The 19,425-nt window shown below is 42.5% G+C and overlaps 1 protein-coding gene across 1 annotated transcript in view; it reads right to left on the bottom strand.

The window, feature by feature from the left end:
• Positions 1-18,090, bottom strand: part of SPTSSB (serine palmitoyltransferase small subunit B) — a 28,469-nt gene extending 10,379 nt beyond the window's left edge. Inside the window, exons 1-2 of the mRNA XM_008706438.2 lie at positions 17,424-18,090; positions 7,390-7,486 (exon numbers count right to left, since the gene is read on the bottom strand). The gene's annotated coding sequence lies outside the window, so the exon portion shown is untranslated. The remainder of the gene's footprint in view (positions 1-7,389; positions 7,487-17,423) is intronic.
• Positions 18,091-19,425: the final 1,335 nt, after the last annotated feature.

The raw sequence follows: 19,425 nt of genomic DNA, 5'->3' as shown, positions 1-19,425 counted from the left end.
TGTGCCCTTTCTCTTCTAGATAAAATCCTGTTTACTTCCAAGACCTAGCTCCTCTATTTTCTCTTCTATGAAACATTGTCAGGAAACTACCCTTCCTGAGGAAAATATATTGCTTTCTTTTCTGTGTTTTAATTGGAGCAACATTTCAGCACCTACACCATATTATAAATGGCCATGTATATAGTCTGTTTCTCCACTATACTGTGAGGTCTTTGAGAATGGAAATATGCCCCCGTCATCTTCTTTATCCCCAGTGCCTGGAATGTGGGATTCTTGTTGGCTGGTGAGCTGGTTGGCTGGCTGGTTGGCTGACTGACTGAACTGTAAGTGGGGTGAGGGCAGGGACCACACTTGTACTTATTTAATATTTCCGTAGCACAGGGGGCTACATAAAAGGTACTTATGAATTCTCACTGTCTGCTTCCAGGCAATGAGTTTTAGGCAGATCGTTTTTTTGCAAATTCAGTACAATGTGTCTTTTTGTAGGAAGGAAAGAAGCTGGTAAAAAAAAAAAAAAAACCCCAACACTTGTGAAGTAGTTTTAAAGCCCATTAAAATGGCTTTCACAAGTGCTTACTCCAGGTGAGTAATTATTTAAGATTGGTGGGTAGAAAATTTGTTCTAATAGAGAAAAATCCCAGGACCTGAACTGTGTTGTAGCTTTACTCTTCTGTATTCACTTATTCATTCATTCATTTTGCTTCTGTCCCTGAACAAGTTCCAAAATCTTCTGGGTCCCAGCCTCTCTGCGTAAAATGAAGACAAGCATAATTGCCTCTAAGTCTGTCTCAGTGATGCGGTAGGCAACGTAGGGGTAGGTTGTGAGCTCGTTAGAAGTCATAGTCATGGTCCTAGTAGTGTTTGTTGTTGTTTCTTGTGGATTGGTGCAACTTTAAACTATCTGCAAGATTTTCCCTAAGTTATAGAGTCAAAGAGTCTTTGTGAAATAACGGTTACCTCTAATGGAGTGTTGTGTATTTTTTATAGGGAAAAAAAACCTCAACCTAATTTGTGTTTGCTAGTTGAATTGTCTAGTAATGTTTTTGAAAAAATGAAACACACGTATATAGTGATTACCACAAACCACGACTTGAAGGGCGTTGCAATCTCTAAGCATGTTTTCAAATGTGTCTTGGGCAGGGCGACCACATACCATTGTGTGGGCTGTGCCCTGCACAACCTTATGTAATAGTTCTCGTCTTGGGGACCTCATTGCAAGCTGCTGCTTTATGTGAACACGGTTTGATTCACAAAGATACAAAGTTCCTATGATTAATGGCAAAACCTCATATTGTGTCTATGTAACAATCTGGCATAATAGCAGTTTATGGGTTTCCCACTTTCCAGATATCTTGCTCTAAGTTTTCTGTGGAGGACTGCAGTGTTTTCTGTGCCTCACAGAAAGCTCTGTCCTTGCTCAACATTTTCCAGTGAATTTCCTTTCCATCTTAGAATACTCTCCAGCCATCCTTTTGCAACCAATGCCTCATGCTGATACCAGGGTGAATATTAGAAGTCAGACCGGAAGTGATGGATTTGAATAATTCTAGGCTCCTTGGAGAGGAAGAAACAAACAATCGTAAGTCGAGGCATGTTACTGCTTTGGGCAACTAAGTTACTCTAAATTGTCTAATCCTGTACTTAGAAGTGAGCTACTGAAATAATGTACTAAAAAGAAAAAGTCTCAGCAACAATTTAGCCGAGTTGTTGTTGGTTCAATGTTGGTTTGAACTGTATGCAAGAGCAAGGTTTTTGTGGCCATCTGAACCGACCTTATTGCCTCCAACTGCCATTGACACCAACAAAAACAGAACAAGAGAAAACATGTATTTCCAGCCCAACTACCAACTGAGACCACTGGGCAACATGGCGCGTGTTGAATAACTGTAATTTCAAAGTAATCCTTGTCGTTTGGCATCTTCTGACAGATTCCAGAGGGATTTAAGAATTAAGGACTTCTGCCTGGGGAAGAAAATGTAGAATTTGACTTTAACAGAAAATTTCATAGTGGTTTAAGAAATATGAAGTTCGCATTAGATCAGTCTCTAGGTTGTGTAGCTATCAAAAAGAAGATAAATATTTTGAAGCTAAAAAACAGCAGTAAGTACATCAGTGTTGAGTAGAAGTTATGAATAGGAAGAGAAATTTGTAACAAGCAGGATCTTGTATCTTGTGTTTTTCCTGGTATCCTTTTGTTTACTCATATAGAAAAAGAGCAAGTACCCCTGTTTATTTCTGCCAAAACTGGAGTGGAGAGTAGGGATTCTGAGCCAAGCTTTTAACCAGACTGTCATTTCTTAGGATGAACCTCTTTATTACTGTTTTTATTAAAGAAGAAGAAACCGTGTTATCCTATAATGAAGGACAGAGGAAAGAGTATCACTTCTGGGTGGACTTTTCCTTCTGAAGATACCGTTCTCAAGGTCTGCCAAGTTGTTTTTAGAGGTAAAACATAAACAGAGTTGCAGCACTAATGGTAGCCTAAAAGTCATTATAAATAATTTTTAAAAAATCATTGAATGTACACACCTGTTAAAGCAGCATTATTCACAATACCCAAAAAGTGGAAGCAACTCAAATGTCCACCGGCAGATGAGTGAAAATGGCTGAATAAAATACAGTATATACATAGAATAGAATATTATTCATCCCTGAAAAGGAAGGAAGTTCTGACACATGCTACAACATGGATGAAACTCGAGGACACTATGCCCAGTGAAATAAGCCAGTTACAAAAAGACAAATGCTGTATGACTTCACTTACGGGAGATATCCAGAGTAGTCAAACTCATAGAAACAAAGTAGAATGGTGGTTTTACCGGGAGCTGGGGGAAGGCGGAAGTTGGGAGTTGTTCGATGGGTATGGAGTTTCAGTTTTGCAAGATGAAAACATTCCAGAAACCCGTTGCACAGCAATGTGAATATATCTAACACTATTGAACTATACATTTAAAAATGGTTAAGATAGCAAATTTTTATGTTATATGTAGTGGATCTTACTGCAATTAAAAATTTCAAATGTCAATGAATAACTCTAAACATTATAGAGGACTGAAATGTAAAAATACACTTTAAAACAGTATGAACAGGGGCATCTGGGTAGCCCAGTCGGTTAAGCATCTACCTTCGTTTCAGGTCATAATCTCAGGGTCCTAGTATCGAGCTTTGCGTCGGTCTCTCTGCTCATTGTGGAGTCTGCTTCTCCCTCTTCTTTTTCCCCTCCCCCCTGCTCATGCTTGCTCTCTCTCTCTCTCTCTCTCTCTCAAATAAATAAATAAAATCTTTAAAAAAAATTAAGCAGTCTGAACAATGTATATTTTTTGTCATTAAAAGTCATTGAGATTCTCAATTTGTAGTGGGGCGTGACTAGCTGAGCAAAATCACGTAGCTGTACCATCCAAAGCTGAGAAAGCAAATAACCCCAAACGTTTTCAAATAATGATTCTGAGGTCCCAGGGAGTTCCCTTCTTCCTGACTTCTAGGATACAAGAGGAAAATTGGGAACTTCCAAACTACAAAGAACCTTCTGAGAGGAGGGATGACATGTTTACGTGTATTCTTGGCATTAGTGAAATTCAGTATACAGAATGCAGTCCTTGTGGGAATCGTAAATTCTATGATATGCTTATTCGTTTTTGACAGTAATGTGAAATATGGGGCTTATAAGACCCCAGTACCCAGAGCACTTAAAAGGGAGTAAGAGCGGAAAAGTGGTTAAACTGTTTGGCTGAAACTTTTCTACTGTCGTTTCAATGCCCTTTCCAAGCAACTGTAGTCCATGCACATCCTAACAGTTCTGCCTTTGTCTTTTCTTCCCCAGCTCTTGACCGTCAAACCCACAATTTGATAAGGGAACTACATGCTTACTGTTTGTTTCTAAGGACTCTGTTTTCTTAGGAGCTAGAAGTCTGACCATGAAAAATTAAGCTTTATCTCATCCTGTCTATCGTCATTATATCTGATGTGTCTCCAGAAACAGAAAACTTATTTCTAAGAAACAATTTGACGCCGAAGAAAGTGAGTTGCAGCAACACTGATTTATCATAATCGTACCTGCTGAGCACTTGCTGCCGGAGTCCTGTCAAGGGAAATCTGTTTGATAGGCAGCTGGTCAACCAAGACCCTTCCCATAGTATGTTCTAACAGTAGTTCTCTTTGCAAATTTATTTTTTGGATAACATCGAATATTTGCTCATAAAACTTTTTTGTTTTTGTTTGTTTTCTGTCCTTCCTCCTCCTCCTCATTCTTCTGGTTTATTTTTTACTTCTTATTACACTGTTTGGAATGCTTCTGTTGATGAGTTCAGTGTTTTTCTTATCTTGGTGCCCAGGAGCGCTGAACTCCCACAGGCATGAGTTTTGTGACAGTAGTAATATAGTCTGTTGCTTTTTCACTGCCCTCAACTGAGCTGCTTCAGTGTCTCAGTTATTTCTGCTTTCAGGCAAATGAGTGGAAATCTAGGCTGACTCCAAGAGTCACGGAGATGGACATAGCTTTGTTGAGGTATTTTCTCTGCCAACCCGCAGATCAGGGGGCATTTCCCTACTGGGTTGGTTGGCATTCTAGGTCAGCTAGTTTCTGGCGTAGGGAATAGAGGGAGAAGAGGAGGGGAGAAAGGAAAGACAGGTGTTTACAGAGTTATGTCAAAACATGTTGTTGCTTTTAGGCAATTAAATTACTCTCAATCTTAGGATCTTGTACTTAAAATTGAGTTACTTAAATGATATACTAAAAGAAAAAAGTTGGGCACCTGGGTGGCGCAGTTGGTTAAGCAACTGCCTTCCGGTCAGGTCATGATCCCAGGGTCCTGGGATCGAGTCCCTCATGGGGCTCTACCTGCTCTTCGGGGAGCCTGCTTCTCCGTCTCCCTCTGCCTGCCACTCCCCCTGCTTGTGTTCTCTCTCTCTCAGATAAATAAATAAAATCTTTAAAAAAATAAATAAAAGAAAAAGGTCTCATTGGCAATTTAGCCAAGTGGATTTCTCATTCTTCTGGCAACAGTGTAGACATATTGTTGCTGGCTTCATTCTCTTTCACCTGTTCCCAAGTGCATGGCTACCTTGCATGATTCTAGTGAAAAGCGGGCAAGTGCTGCGCTCCAGGCTTGTTCTTTTAACTGGGTAACAATTGCTTGTTTCTTAAGACTTTTGTTGATTTTCAAGTAAATGTGAGAAGGCTAATAGCAACTGGGTATATTAAGAAAAATATTTTCAGCCGGCAGATTTTACAACCAATTTAACTGTAGGCCTAAATAGGGTGAGAGAAAATGTTCTTTTCCCTCTTTGAATTAATGTGAGCTTGTTGGTGAAGAATCCCTGAGGGAATCTCCCAAGACATTGGCGTATTTGAATTAAGATATTGTAGTAGGTTGAATGGTGGATCCCAAAGAGATATGTCCACATCTTGGAACTTGTGAATGTGACCTTATTTGGAAAAAGGGTCTTTGTAGCTGTAATTAAGTTATGAATCCCAGCACGGGAGGTGCAGAGGAAAAATTTCCCTATAGCCTTTGGAGGGAGTGTGGCCCAGCTAACACATCGATTTCTGACTTCAGGCTCCAGAGCTTTCAGAGAATACATTTCTCTGGTTTTAAGCCACCAAGGCTGTAGGACTTTGTTATACTAGCCCTAGAAAACAAATTCAGATCTCCTTAAAAACACTAGAATTTTATAATGTGAAATTCTGTTCAGGGAACAGAAATGACATGTATTAAGTGTCACTGTGGCAGGCATCGCTACATGCTTAACTTAAGTGACTTCTATTTTAAGGATGAAGAAACTGAGGACAAAAGTCTCACAGTGACCACACGTGAAGCTGGGTGAGACTCTCGCCGAGAGACGGTGTGTGTGGTGAGTAGTGATGTGCTCTGGGCCTGCATCATGTTTGCGTTTGACCCTGGCCAAGTTACTCAACCGCTCTGACTCAGTTTCCTCAAGTGGGAATTGGAAATCATAACAGAACTTCATTCATAAGGTTTCTGGCAAGATTAAAAAGTGTAAGGTATTTACGATAATACATAGGAAGAGCTGAATGAATATTAACTCTTATGATGCCTACAGACTGTTTTATACACTACGTTACTCCACACTGCACAGTCTATTACTACTACTAATCATTGCCTCAGCTGCGAGTAGCAGGTACAGATTAAAGGAGAATGAGTTCATCTTTCAGACAAGGCATCTGAACTTCGTCGGTTATTCCATTAGAGGCCACTTTTAGAGATACTCTTCTTTGGTACGTTTATTCAGTTCTGGTGTGGCTGTCATCAAGGAGACAAGAAATATATCACTTCATTTTAAAGATAAGGAAACTGAAGTTCGCTAGCTTTTTGCACCTTGCTTATTGCCAAAAGCCCAAGCAGAAACAACAGTGGGATTCGGTCCTGGGATTCTTTCTCTCCAGGTGGTCTATCTATTTGCCTCCTCTGACAGTGCTGTACAAATGCTAAGTGTCCACTGAGTGTTTTGAATTAGTAAAATCAGGCCTCATTATCAATAACTTTAAAGTAATATCGGAGCTTCCCAAACTGCTTTAAAATGAAGAGATTTTTGCCAACCATTTCAGAACCAGAAACCTCTTAAAACGTTGTGGCAAAGGGAAGGGTTAAGAAACAATCAATTTAGAAGATAAATCTATTTCTTTTTGTCCCCACCCCTACTCTTTTTCCTATTTTCCATAGATTTCATCAAAGTGGTCAGACAATGAGTGGTAATCTAGGTTTTTTTCATTTTATTTCCTTTTCTTCCTTTCTTAAAAATAAAAGAAAGAAAAGAAATGTCCTATTATAAGCACAGATCATCCCCACTTTCACTGCTAACACTTTTGAAAGAAAAATGTTTTCATTTTATCATATTTCTCAATTTGTCCCATCTGGTTAATTAAATACTTATTAAAACATTTACTACTCTCTGTACCAAAGGTCTTCCAGGATAAGATGCTGCTCCGTTTAAATAAAAGATGAGGGACGCTGAAGCCAGCAGACCCATAAATACGAAAGGAGGTGGCATTATGCAGTCCTGACCCTGGCACTTGTACTGGGCTTGGCCAGAGGTTCTGAACCTGGAGGCCAAGCACTTGGTGGTGGGGTGCATCTAGAAACCCCTTGAGATGTTTGCAAATTTTGCATAAACATTTTTCTGCACACACTTCAAAGGAGCCTGTGATGTCTGTAAGCTAAGAACCGCTGTTTCAAGGCCTCATTACTAAAGCTAATTGCCACATTTTATTCCTTTGTATTATCTTAAATGTCATTATAATATCAAAGGTATAATGTTTGTTGGTTGCTTAAGTGAGAACCAGAAGCTCCATGCTGTTAAAGGTGTCATCTTGTCATCAAAAGGGTCGGATTTCTAAAAGTGAGGCTCCATGATATCCTCGGCAGAGTTTACCTGCCTGGGAGGGTCCAGATCTGGGTTCTTGTCCTTGCGCCCCTGTGGAATGGTCCTGTGTGGGTTACTTCGCTTCTCTGGGTTGCTCTTTCTTCATCTGTGAAATAAAAATTTGAATTAACCCAAAGTTGCCTTCAAACTTCAAAACAATTCTGTTCCATGTAAAAGATTATTAAGCCACTTAAATGGAGATCTCCCACAAAATTCTAGAATGTATTACAAAAACAAGGTATGACAAGTTGGCCATATTTTTAAAATTGTTTGCAGAGAAAGTTACAGTTTGAAAACATGCCATTGGCTAGTGACTTCCGAATGTGCTTGGAGGACCCCGGGGTGCCACGTTGCCGTCTACAGCAGTGTTGAGGGGATGCCCCAATGGGACAGAGACGGAGCCTAAGAGTCCTGCACCTCGTTTCCATCAGAACAGCCAGCTTTTAATCTGCTTTATATGGTGGCTTTTAAGTGAGATTTTGTTTGTAGAAAATGTGGTGGGGTTTTTTTTTTTTTTTGAAAATGTTTTTTTATTTTAATTAGTCTCTTTTGATATCCATGGTGGGGAGAAAAAGGAAAAAGAGACTACGTTAATCCACTGTATTTAAAAACCTGTTTTTGAAAAAGCACTGGAAACAGAAGTCCTAAGCCTTTTTCCTGTTTTGTCATTTATTAGCTGTCACATTGGGCAAGTCAGATAGTCTTTCTGAATTTTTGTCCTCACATAGAATGATAATAGTCTCTGATTTACAGGGTAGTTGTAAGAATCAAATGAAATGTTTGTGAAAGTGCTTCGTAATCGGTAAAGCATCATAAAGTTGGGGGGTGGGTCTTTAGCGGTGAGGCCCCCGGGTCTGCATTTTGTCCTGACCACGGTAGCATTTTTGTCCATCTGAATTAAATCATAGAAATTACGCATGATCAAATTTGTAGATAAGCCCAAGTTAGAGGGTGGAGTTATAAAAGACTTCACAGATTGCAGAGTTCCAAGTGTGGTGAAACTTTGGGGGAAATATAAAATCTTTAATTTGACTTAAGATCATTATGAGCCATTAGTGTTGTGAAATGTTGGGCAAATAAATAGGTGATCTAATTATCTCAGTCCATTTGGTCTGTTATAACAGAATACCACAAACTGGGTGGCTTGTAAACAATAGTAATTTATTTCTTACAGTTCTAGAGACTAAGAAGCCCAAGATCAAGGTGCCGGCATCACTACCATTCTGGTGAAGGCCCCCTTCCTGGTGCACAGCCAGCACCTTCTACTGTGTCCTCGCATGGTGGGAGGGGCATGAGATCTCTCTGGAGCCCCTTTATAAGAACACGAATCCCATTCATGAGGGGGCTCCATCCTCATCACCTAAGTACCTCCGGAAGGCCCCCACCTCCTAATACCATCTCTTTGGGGGTTCAGATTCAACATGGATCTGCGGAGGATACATTCAGACCCCAGTGCCAGTATTCTTAGATATTTATAGGAGTCCTGTGCCACAGGGGACAAAAGGGGGCTATGGCTCTTGGCTTTGATTAGCACCCTTCTTCCAGCTGTTAAAGGTAGTTACTCCAGCAGGTTGAGCACATCCAAAGGAAGCTAAATAAAGAAAAGTCTGGAAGGCTTTCAAGGGCAATGTTGAGAGAAGATTTGAGGAGAGAAATGTGTCTTAGAGGTCTTAAAAGATCTGGAAGGTTTTAAATGGTGGTACAGGTGGTCACGGAGGTGAAGGCTTGGAATTTATTGTTTTCAGAGGTGAATCTCAGGGAAAACTTTAAATAATAAGAGCTATCTAAAGGGAGAGCGGTTGCCTAGTTGAAGTAGTGAGATTTCCATTAGGGAAACTGTTCAAGCAGACACCTTCTGAGGGTTGCTAGCAATCAGCACGAAGGTTTTAAGAAGAAATTACTACGATTTCATCAAATCTGAGATCCTAGTTCTACAATAGAATTCAATATCCCACTGGAGAATGATTTGCTTCATTAAATGTTGGGGGCTGTAATGAAAGTGTGGATTTTGACATCGGCAAGCTGGAGTTGGCTTCTGTGTGGTGTTCGGGATGCTGTTTAACGTTTGGGAACATGGGTTATGTTGTCAGTAACACAGAGATGATCATTTCTGTGTCTCTGTGAAGATGATACAGCACAACATTGGTTGGTAAAGGAGGCTTAATGGTGCCTGGTCTGAGTAAGGGCTCAGAGAGGGTAACTTTTATCACAATTATTATTTGTTCCTCTTATTTCCTACATGCATTTTATTTCTTCTCCTAAGAGATTCCTTTCAGGTGACTCTATTGAACCCTTCAGAGACATATGATGTAAGTGGGTAAAATGGTGACTTCTGTGAGTCTAGGGGGAAGAATTCGCTCGAAGGTCATAGGGGTACCATGTTACCTCTTTTGTGTTTGTGTCAAATGTTTGTTTTCTCCTAAATGGAGGAAACCTGTGGAACAACTCCTTTGTCCTAAATTATAACCTGATTTTCCTGCCCATCAAAACCAGAACTGGGCCAACCTGATTGATTTTTTTTTCTTTGTTTAAAATTTTAGGCAATAAAACATCTTATTAAAAATTTAAGGACCAAGATCTCCCTTGTGGAGTAGAGAAAGTATCTACAGCCTTGAGGAATAAAAAGAGTTGGTAACCGAAGAATTGGGGTCAGTCATGTCTTCTTTCTAGGCCTAGTTTTTTCCATCAGTGGAGTGATTCTAAGCAAATTTTACTTAAAAATGGCTTCCCAGTTGATGAGTTAGTAAAGGGGAAGCAGTTTACTATCCTTGGGAGAAGATGAAAGCCATGAGACTCCCCCCTAGTGGGGAGATAGACCATGTGAATTCTGTCTGCCAGAAGTAGAGGGAAGCAGTGAGGATGCTGGGTTTCCAGATGTTCATCACAGGGTGGTGTTTGGTCTCATGTAGAAGGTAATAAGGAATTGCCTGTGAGGAGCCACTATGATAATTCTGACCAACAGTCTCACACAAAAAGAGGATTATTCAATTTTCAAAAGAAATTAAACAGATGCTATAACACTTTTAGGTTTAGATAAGATTCAACTTCAAATAAATTTCTTTTCACTTTTCTTTCTTCTGCATCAGTGAACATTTATTGATGCCTAAGGGGCACGACATTTGATGAGGCCCGAGTGTGTTCCAGGACAGGGATGAGCTGGTACTTTGGCCGTCTAAAGGGGAGGTCTGGGTGTGAGCCGTAGAGGCTGTCATTGCTCCGGAAAAGGTGCTTTGGACATGCTGTCTTGAGCTCGTTTCCTTCTTTCTTTTTCTAGTCCGTTTAATTTTCTTGTTCAATATCCTACTTATATTAATTCCCAAATTCTCTTTTTAATCCTTTCAGAGAGCTTGAATTCAAAATGATAACTTTAGCGTGGAATTCCTAATTGACATCTTCTGAACTTATAATGCAGCTCAAAGGGCAAGGATGCAATATTTGAATAGCAAACTGCCCCCCAGGAAACTGCCGTTCCCTGTTGGTAATACTAGCAGATAGTATTTATTGAACAACTTATGTCCCAGAACTTTGCTAACCGCCTTATATGTTTACCTTCTGTATTTCACTTAATAACTCTATAGTGGAGGTGCTATTCCTATAACCGCTTCACAAATGAGGAAACTGAGACATTGGGAAATTTATTTATTTGTTAAAGATTTATTTATTTGAGAAAGAGAGAGAGAATGCAAGCAGGGGGGGACAAAGAGAGTGGAAGAGAAGCAGACTCCCCGCTGAGTGCAGAGCCCAAGGCAAGGGCTCGATCCCAGGACCTTGAGATCATGACCTGAGCCAAAATCAAGAACTGGATGCTCAACTGACTGAGCCACCCAGGTCCCTGACATTGGGAAATTTAAAAGCTGACTCAGAGTCTCACAACTAAAGCAGAGTACACACCTGTTAACCACTCTGTCAGACTGCCTATCTAAGCAAGGAGCTTTGATCCTGACCTGGCAAATCATCCATCCATCCATCCATCCATCCATCCATCCATCCAATCGAATATTCATCAAACATGTGCTAGAGAGGGGCGCCCGCGAGCACGCTTGAGATTCTCTCCCTCCCCCACCCCATGCTCCTCCCTCACGCTCTCTCTCTCCCAAATAAATCAATAAATCTTCAATTAAAAAAAACAACAACCATGTACTAGAGATGTAAACTATGACTAAGACTGACACGGTCACTCTCCTCTAGACACTTTCTAGAGAGGACAAAGGACAGTTTCGCTAGTGCCCCCACACAGCGTGACAAGTGCTATGACAGGGAAGCATAGGGTATTCTGGGGCATGGAAGGAGGCTCTAACCCAGTCTGGATGGGGGTGTCAGGACAGGCAGGTCATCATCACTTATCCTCATCACTGTGTGCTGCAACTATTTTGTAACGAAAGGCATATAATGTAACCTCTACAAAGAAAGGTCTTTGAAACAAGGTCTTCCTCTCTGTTGTTCCCCCCCTCCCCCCAGATCTGGCACATGGTGACAGTTCAGTTAACATCTGTGGAATAAATGAATTAGAATTCTAATACTCCATGATAACCCCGATATAACAGGGAGTCTTTTGACTTATTTCTAACTGGACTCTGAACATGCTTAAATGCTTCTCCTCTAAGCCTGAAATAAATGCTCTTTTTTTGACTAAAAACATCAAGTCCCTCCTCCCTGTTAAGCCATTTTCTAAAAGCTCTATTCCAGGAGAGAGGCCACACCCATGGTCTTTTCCTAGAATAATGTGTCCTCAGGTGTCTATTAAAACGGGGGCCTTGATTCTGAGACAGTCCAGGAAAGCGGGGACTCTAGTTGCTTCTCCCCCTCCTTTTTCGGGTGATCTGTGGGATTCCATGCTCTGTTCTCCAGTTCTGAAAGCTCTGTTCTCCCTTTACCTTTCCAAGATGACCTGGAAATTTTTCTTCCCCTCATCCTCTCCTCCACCCTCTCACTCCAAAAACAATGCTAACTCTGGGAAAGCAGTTCTTAATTATTGACCACTCTGACAGACTACAAGAATCCAGGGCAAAGCAAGAGGGAAAGGCAAAAGAAAACCGAAACCCCGGGCTAATGATTTCCCTCAACAAGAATTTTGTCATCGTGAGGCGGTGTTTTATTTGGGTCATACTTCTTTGGAGCAGGTATTAAGCTATGTCTTCCTCGCGCCTGTGTTAAGACTAATATTTTCCTCAGAAAGGAAGGGGAAAGGTGAGGGGAAACCAAGACTCCCAAGGGGAGAAGTTAGCCTGGAGCTAGTAATCCTCAAGGTCCATCTCAGAGACACGTGGCCAGGTTCGTACACAATCTTTACATCATCTAATTGCATCGTTTTACTTCCTCGCTTGATGCCACAGTTGAAAACTGTGCCTCATTTCCTTCCTTGCTTAGCTTTTCTCCAGAGCCCCTCTCTCCTGTCATACACCAATAAGTATTCACTTATTATAATAATTATTTTTTTAATCATTCTTTAAATGGCTGATGTTCCCTCCAGAATTGAAGCTCCTCAAAGGAGCTTATTTTATTACTCCTTCAGGGCCTAGAGCTGTTCTGACACAGGATAGGGGCGCAATAAATATCTGTTGGATAAATGAATTATTAATCCCGATCACAGCAATATTAATAAATAATAACTGTGATCAAGTTTTTTTTACATGTATTTAATTTATAGACAACTGGTTGGACATTTAAAATTATTTTGTATAAATCTTCTAATTGGATAAAATATGACAATAGGACCTTTACAAAAGCTTTGATGGTCAAAAGCCACATGGAACCCATTTTCATCACCATGCTATGCTCTTCTAAACATGCACATGGAAGGATATGCCTGTGCTGCTGAGAATAGAAAGTCTTGAGTTTTCCTGGTGCAGGCAGACTTACCTGAATCCCTAAAGCTAAGGGTATGGCTCGGCTCCGTGTACTCCTAACTGTTTCTAGCAGCAAGTTTAGGTGCTGCTTACCAGCACCTGGAACTCAGAGACACACTAATTTTATATTCTTATTTCTGGACAAAGCACTATCATCCAATTCCATGGTTCTTAGTACAGAATCAGGCAGTTTATGGGAACTCAAAACATAAAGGTGACCAGAGGAATTTCTGAATTTTTTGAGAGCTTCTCTTGTATTTGAGACTGTCCTAATCCCAGGAGACGCTTTCCAGCAGGACATGTCGGTGTGTTCTGAAGACCACAGTGGCTGCTCCAGCTCTTCCCTTCCCCCAAGACTCCTGCTTCTGGGGCCAGTCTAGTGGGAGTGAAACTGGGCTAATCTGAGTGGCAGACAAAGTTCACTTTTGGCTGAGATTTAAGTAACCTCCTTCTCTCACTCAGTGTGACCTCTTTCAGCAACGGACCCGAAGAACTGATAAAGGACAAGAGTTATCTAGAAGTGGGAGGAACAACTGGTCTCACTGGGCTTAAATTAATATAGCAAGTTGGTGAGTCCAAAAAGATAGGGCATTTACAAGCCAATTCTCTATAACTCTATAAGACTACAGTAATGACACTTGACTACTTTCCCTATTTATTTATGGTGAGAGAGAGAGAGAGAGAGAGAGTTTATGTGGGGGTGGGTGGGCATTGGGGGGGACAGAGGAAGAGGGAGAGAGAATCTTATGCAGGCTCCATGCCCAGCACAAGCCTGACTCGGGGCTTGATCTCAAGACCCTGAGATCATGACCTGAGCCGAAATCAAGAGTCGGACACTTAACCAACTGAGCCACCCTGTGTGCCTACATTTGACTTATTTCTAAACAGAAGACAGCTCGGCTGGGTGTGTAACATGTCAAATCACATAGCTATGTAACACCTGTGCCACTCTTAATTATTTCATATATTTCAAAGATTTTATTTATTTATTTGACAGAGAGAGAGACAGCCAGCGAGAGAGGGAACACAAGCAGGGGGAGTGGGAGAGGAAGAAGCAGGCTCCCAGCAGAGGAGCCTGATGTGGGGCTCGATCCCAGAATGCTGGGACCACGCCCTGAGCTGAAGGCAGATGCTTAACGAGTGAGCCACCCAGGCACCCCATATTTCATATATTTCAATGTGGCCCTTGGGGGAAAACCTCTTGTAGGGACACCTGGGTGGCTCAGTTGGTGAAGTGTCTGCCTTCGGCTCGGGTCATGGTCCCAGGGTTCTGGGATCGAGTCCCATGTCAGACTCCTTGCTTGGGGCAGGGGAGCCTGCTTCTCCCTCTCACACTCCTGCTTGTGTTCTCTCTCTGTGTCTCTGACAAATGAATAAATAAAATCTTTAAAAAAAAATTTTTTTAAGCCTCATGTAAACCATTAGTCTAGTGGTATATGGGGATTCATGAACTCCAAGTTCTAAATCCATCTTTTTTTAATATCGTGGCTAATTTATTTTTAAAAACCAGCTCTATTGATAGAAATCAGCCATTTAAAGTACACAATTCAATGGTCTTTAGTATACTCACGGTGATATAAACATCACCAGTCAATTTTAGACCATTTTCATGACCCCAGAAGGACACCTGTACCCTTTAGCAGTCACTCCCCATTGCTGCCCAACTGAACCTTTTCTGTCTCTATAGGTTTGCCTGTGGTGGCTGTTACATACGTGGAGCTGTGCAATGTATGTTCTTCCTCCACTTAGCATCATCTTTCAGGGTTCATCCCTGCTGTAAATACTTCCTTCCTTTTTGTTGTTGAATAATATTCCATTTTTCTACCCTGTATGACATTTTATCTCTCCATTTATCAGTAAGTGACCACCTAGATTGTTCTCACTTTTTGGCTATTGTGAGTAATGCTGGTGTGAACATTTGTGTACCAGTCATACATTTGTGTACATAGACATACATTCTCGTTCTCTTGGATATAGAGCTAGAAGTGGGATGGCTGGGGTATATGGTAACTCTGTGTTCAACTTTTTTTTTTTAAGATTTATTTATTTTTTTGGGGGAGGGGCAGAGGTAGAGGGAGAGAGTCTATAGCAGACTCCCTGCTGACTTGGAGACCTATTCGGGGCTCCATCCCAGGACCCTGAGATCATGACCTGAGCTGAAATTGAGTTGGACATGTAACCAACTGAGCCACCACCCAGGGCCCCTGCCACAGCAACTCACCATTTTATATTCCCACTACCAGTGTAAGATGATTCCAATTTCTCTACCTCCTTTCCAACAAGTGTTATTATCTGGCTTTTTTATTAGGGCCATTTTGGTTGGTGTGAAATGTATCTTACACTTTTGATCTTCATTTCCTTAATGACTACTGCTAGTAAGTACATTTTCATGTGTTGATTGGCTGTTTGTACATCTTCTTTGGAGAAACGTCTCTTCGATTCCCTTGCCCATTTTTGAATGGCTTATTTGTCTTTTAGATGTTGAATTTTTCTTCATATGCCTTAAGAATGGGGGTAGTTGGAGGAAGAGCCTGAGACCTGTTGCTTACTTTTCCCAGGGTTATACCATAGTCCTAGACTAGGATCTAAGTTGAGAGGGAGCCCTGTGTTCTTGGCTGCAGCCACCTGGAATGGAGCACCACCCACTAGCTGGAAGGGGTTAGGGAAGTGGGTTGGGACTGAAATGCCTCACACTCTTGCTGTTCTTACTGAATTGCAGTAGTTTGTCTTGAGTAAAGTTTTCTTCATTTGTTGTATTTCCTCTGAACAATTTCCAGAGACTAACTAGTTTATCTGTAATTTTCACCAGTGGTTGTTTTACTACGGAATGGGTTCATGGAGCTCCTTATACAACCATTCTGGAAGTTGAGTTCCATTTGGATAATTTTTAATGCAAATGTTGTATTTTGTATACTTGATGGTAAAAGAGTTTATGCTGACATAGTAGATACAGAATTATGAAGGACAGTTTTTACAAAAGTAAATTTTGTAAATTTCTAAACAGTGGATTAAGAAAACTGATTGAAGTTGAGACCTGGTTGACTTTTCACTTTATATCCAGTCAAATTCTAGAATGCTCATGCATTTGGTTTGACAAACTACTCTTAATTTATTGTTATTAAATGACTGAATAGAAATATTTGAATAATGAGGGTGACAGTGCATTTCATATGAGAGATTATTACTGCCCTAGTAATCTATGTACAGAGCCATCAAAGCCATTGAAAGTTACCAAAATGATCCCTGTTTTTGAAAGCACAAGAATGATTAAAATGTGAAAATCCAGTTATTAAAACCTCATTAGTTTTATGCAGTAATCTAAAAAGTTCACAGGCAAAATGACCATATATTTCTTAATTAATTGAAAAGAACAACCACACCACTATGTCTTTTAGAAAAACAACTTTCCCAATTTCCCTGATGAACTTATTTGTAGTTTTAGGGCTAAGATTTACATTTAACAATTCTTCAAATTCCTTATTGACTCAGGGGCTGAACTCATCTATGTTAATTACCAACCAGTTGAATGTCACTTTAGTTGAAACAGACATAGAACCTCTCTGCTCATATCTAAAACCCTCTTCTTTCCATTCCTCACATCCCCACCCCCGTGGCAAAGTTAACTATTCCCTTCTCCTGCGGTTTGGAAGTCTGGTTACTTATGAATGATCACATAAGCATCCTTGAGAAAATACATACTGCTCAATAATCATGAGAAAATGTTAAAATGTATTCCTTGATGGAAATTCTTCACTTTCTGGGCAGTTGACTTGTGTGTACTATCACCTAAAGTAGCTTTAGGGGCAAAAAGTATTATATAAGAACATAAAACTAGAATATTTAATAATGAAATCCAGCACCCCCAAAGATATTTCCCTGAATAGTTACTGAACTACACAAAGATAAATACGAAAGTAATTCACAAAGTGATTTTCTCTTCTTTTGGCTGGGAAAGTTTTGGGAATAAAGTTTGGCTTCTGTTGAGTGAAACCTCTTAGTTTCTAACTATGTTAGAAAGGCAACTGTGTTACTAAGGCAAATGGAAAAACCCATTCAATTCTTAAAATTTTAATGCAGTTAAATAATAAACTGATAAATTGCATTAAAACTAGGATTAATTTTTCCCCTATAGAGACAGGAATTCTAACCTACTAAAGCTACTTTAGCGTTCAAGCGTATATTTTGGAAGATGCTTACCTCCCGGTTGGGTGTATCTCCCTGCGGCTTAGGTGAGCACCCAAGCTTTGGCTCCTCCCCAGCTGCTGCGAGCTTCCCACTGCGCCGGGCGCCTCAGAGCCTCCTGGAGTTAGGTGTTCGGCCCCGCCCTCTGCACTATTGCTAAAACTCCAATTCTGCCAGACCGATTCCGGTGATTAATTATTGACAAAAGGAAAACACTCCCACGCAAACTTGTGTCCAACCGCACTGCTCCCAGCGATTCCGTCCAGAAGAGAATGCCGGCTGCACCACTCCCCTCCCCCCTTGCTCTACGGTCCCAACTTCCCACACGCTGCCACTCTCTGTCCTGGGCGATCAGGCTCGTCCTCGGAGGAATGCAGCCCAACGACTTCTACATTTTTAAATTTGGTTTTCTGCAGCTCGTTAGCACTTCTCCAGGGACCAGCCTCTCAGGAGGGGGCGCTTTCCGGATGCAGGGGAAGCCGGGGCTCTGAGAGCAACGGAGGAGGCTAAGGCGTCGCTGTCACCTCCGGCTGCTGCAGTAAAACCCCGAGCCGCGGCGGGGATGGGGAGGAGGGGATAGGGAGGTGTCCTCCCCCTCGCTTGGGCTGGGAGCCCCGACACTACCAGAGGGGCACGTCCTTTGGTAGTGGTGGTGGGGGCGGGCAGATAAACAGGAGGCGCGAGGTGGGAGCTTTGGGGCTTTAGCCTGAGCCAGCGTTAACCCGACCAGGGGTAGCCTGCGCCCCGCATCCATCCATCTGCAGACTTGGGCAAGGGGGCGAAGCTCGGCGGATGCTGAGCAGGACTGCGGTGTGAAACTCGGCAGCAGGCTGCGAAGTGAGCCCAGGGCTCCGGGCCGGGGCGGCAGTCGGCCGAGCAGGCATCCCCCTGCATTTGTTTGTTAAAAATCGAAGAAAGTAAACCCATTTAGCGTCGGCAGCTAATTTTGGTGCCTTTGAACGCGCAAGAACGCCTCTCCCCGCCCCACTCCCTCCATCCTGCCACTTCCCTCCGCCCCATGGCTGGGAGGTTAATCGTGGAAAAACTGGGCTCCCCCGGGGAAACAGATGGAAGGATCGTGCCCGGGGAACTTGTGTGCGCTCACTCACAAGTGAAGAGAATTAATTCGGGCCCGGCCTGCGGCAGGAAAGCAAACTGGGGAAAGCGGGCTGGGAGGCAGCTCGGCGGTGCAGACGCGCGCGGCGCGGGCTCCCGCGGTTCCGGGGCCGGCGTGCCCAGCGCTCGCGCTCCGCTCTCAGTGATCTTCCCGAGGCGGCGCGGGCCCGCGAGGAGCATCTTCCCTGGAAACCCGCAGCCAGAACACCATCGATCCCTTCTCAACCGAGGGCGGGTGCTTAGATTCACGTGGCGGCTGCTGGCTGCGAGCGCAGAGGCCCTTGAGGATCCCAGCCCCGCTAGCTCCGCACCTGGGACTCTCTGCCCAAGACCCGGGGGCGTCCGGGGCCCAGAGCCTCCTGATTCACGAGCGTTTGGGCGACAGCTGCCAGTCAGCCCCCACCGCCGAAGGAGGAGGCGCCGCACATGCTCGGCCCGGGCTGATGGCGCTGAAGCGCGAATTTGAGCTGCGGGCAGGTTTCTGCTCGTCTTCACAACACTCTTCCAGCAGGTTCCAAGCTGCGGGTGCCGCGGAGAGGGAGACTTACGTTCTTGGGAGGGAGTGCGTCCCCAGAGGAAGCTGACGGTGGTTGGGGCCGGCGTAGGGAGCCCCTGGGAACTGAGCACGTTGGAGCCTGTACTGGCCAGTTTTTACATCGTTATCTTTTCCTTCTCTGGAACTGTTTCGAAATATTAGCAACCACGGCTAGTATTTTTTTTTTTAATTTCATTATCACTTTGTGTTGTTCACATTCCTTATCTCGCTGCTTGTCCTGACAAACCTTGTGATTTCGGCAGAGCAAGTAAGACCACACCACTGAGGTGTGGAAATAGACGAGGAAATAGAAAACCTGAAAAGGGACTTGTCCAGGGTCACCAAGCCCGTCGTGTGGTAGGGCCA

The sequence above is a fragment of the Ursus maritimus genome, unplaced genomic scaffold, assembly GCF_017311325.1.
Source record: "Ursus maritimus isolate PB19 unplaced genomic scaffold, ASM1731132v1 scaffold_20, whole genome shotgun sequence".
NCBI classification, from domain to species: domain Eukaryota; kingdom Metazoa; phylum Chordata; class Mammalia; order Carnivora; family Ursidae; genus Ursus; species Ursus maritimus.
Note: the sequence above shows the minus strand (reverse complement) of the source record. Positions and strands in the feature narration are given on the sequence as shown.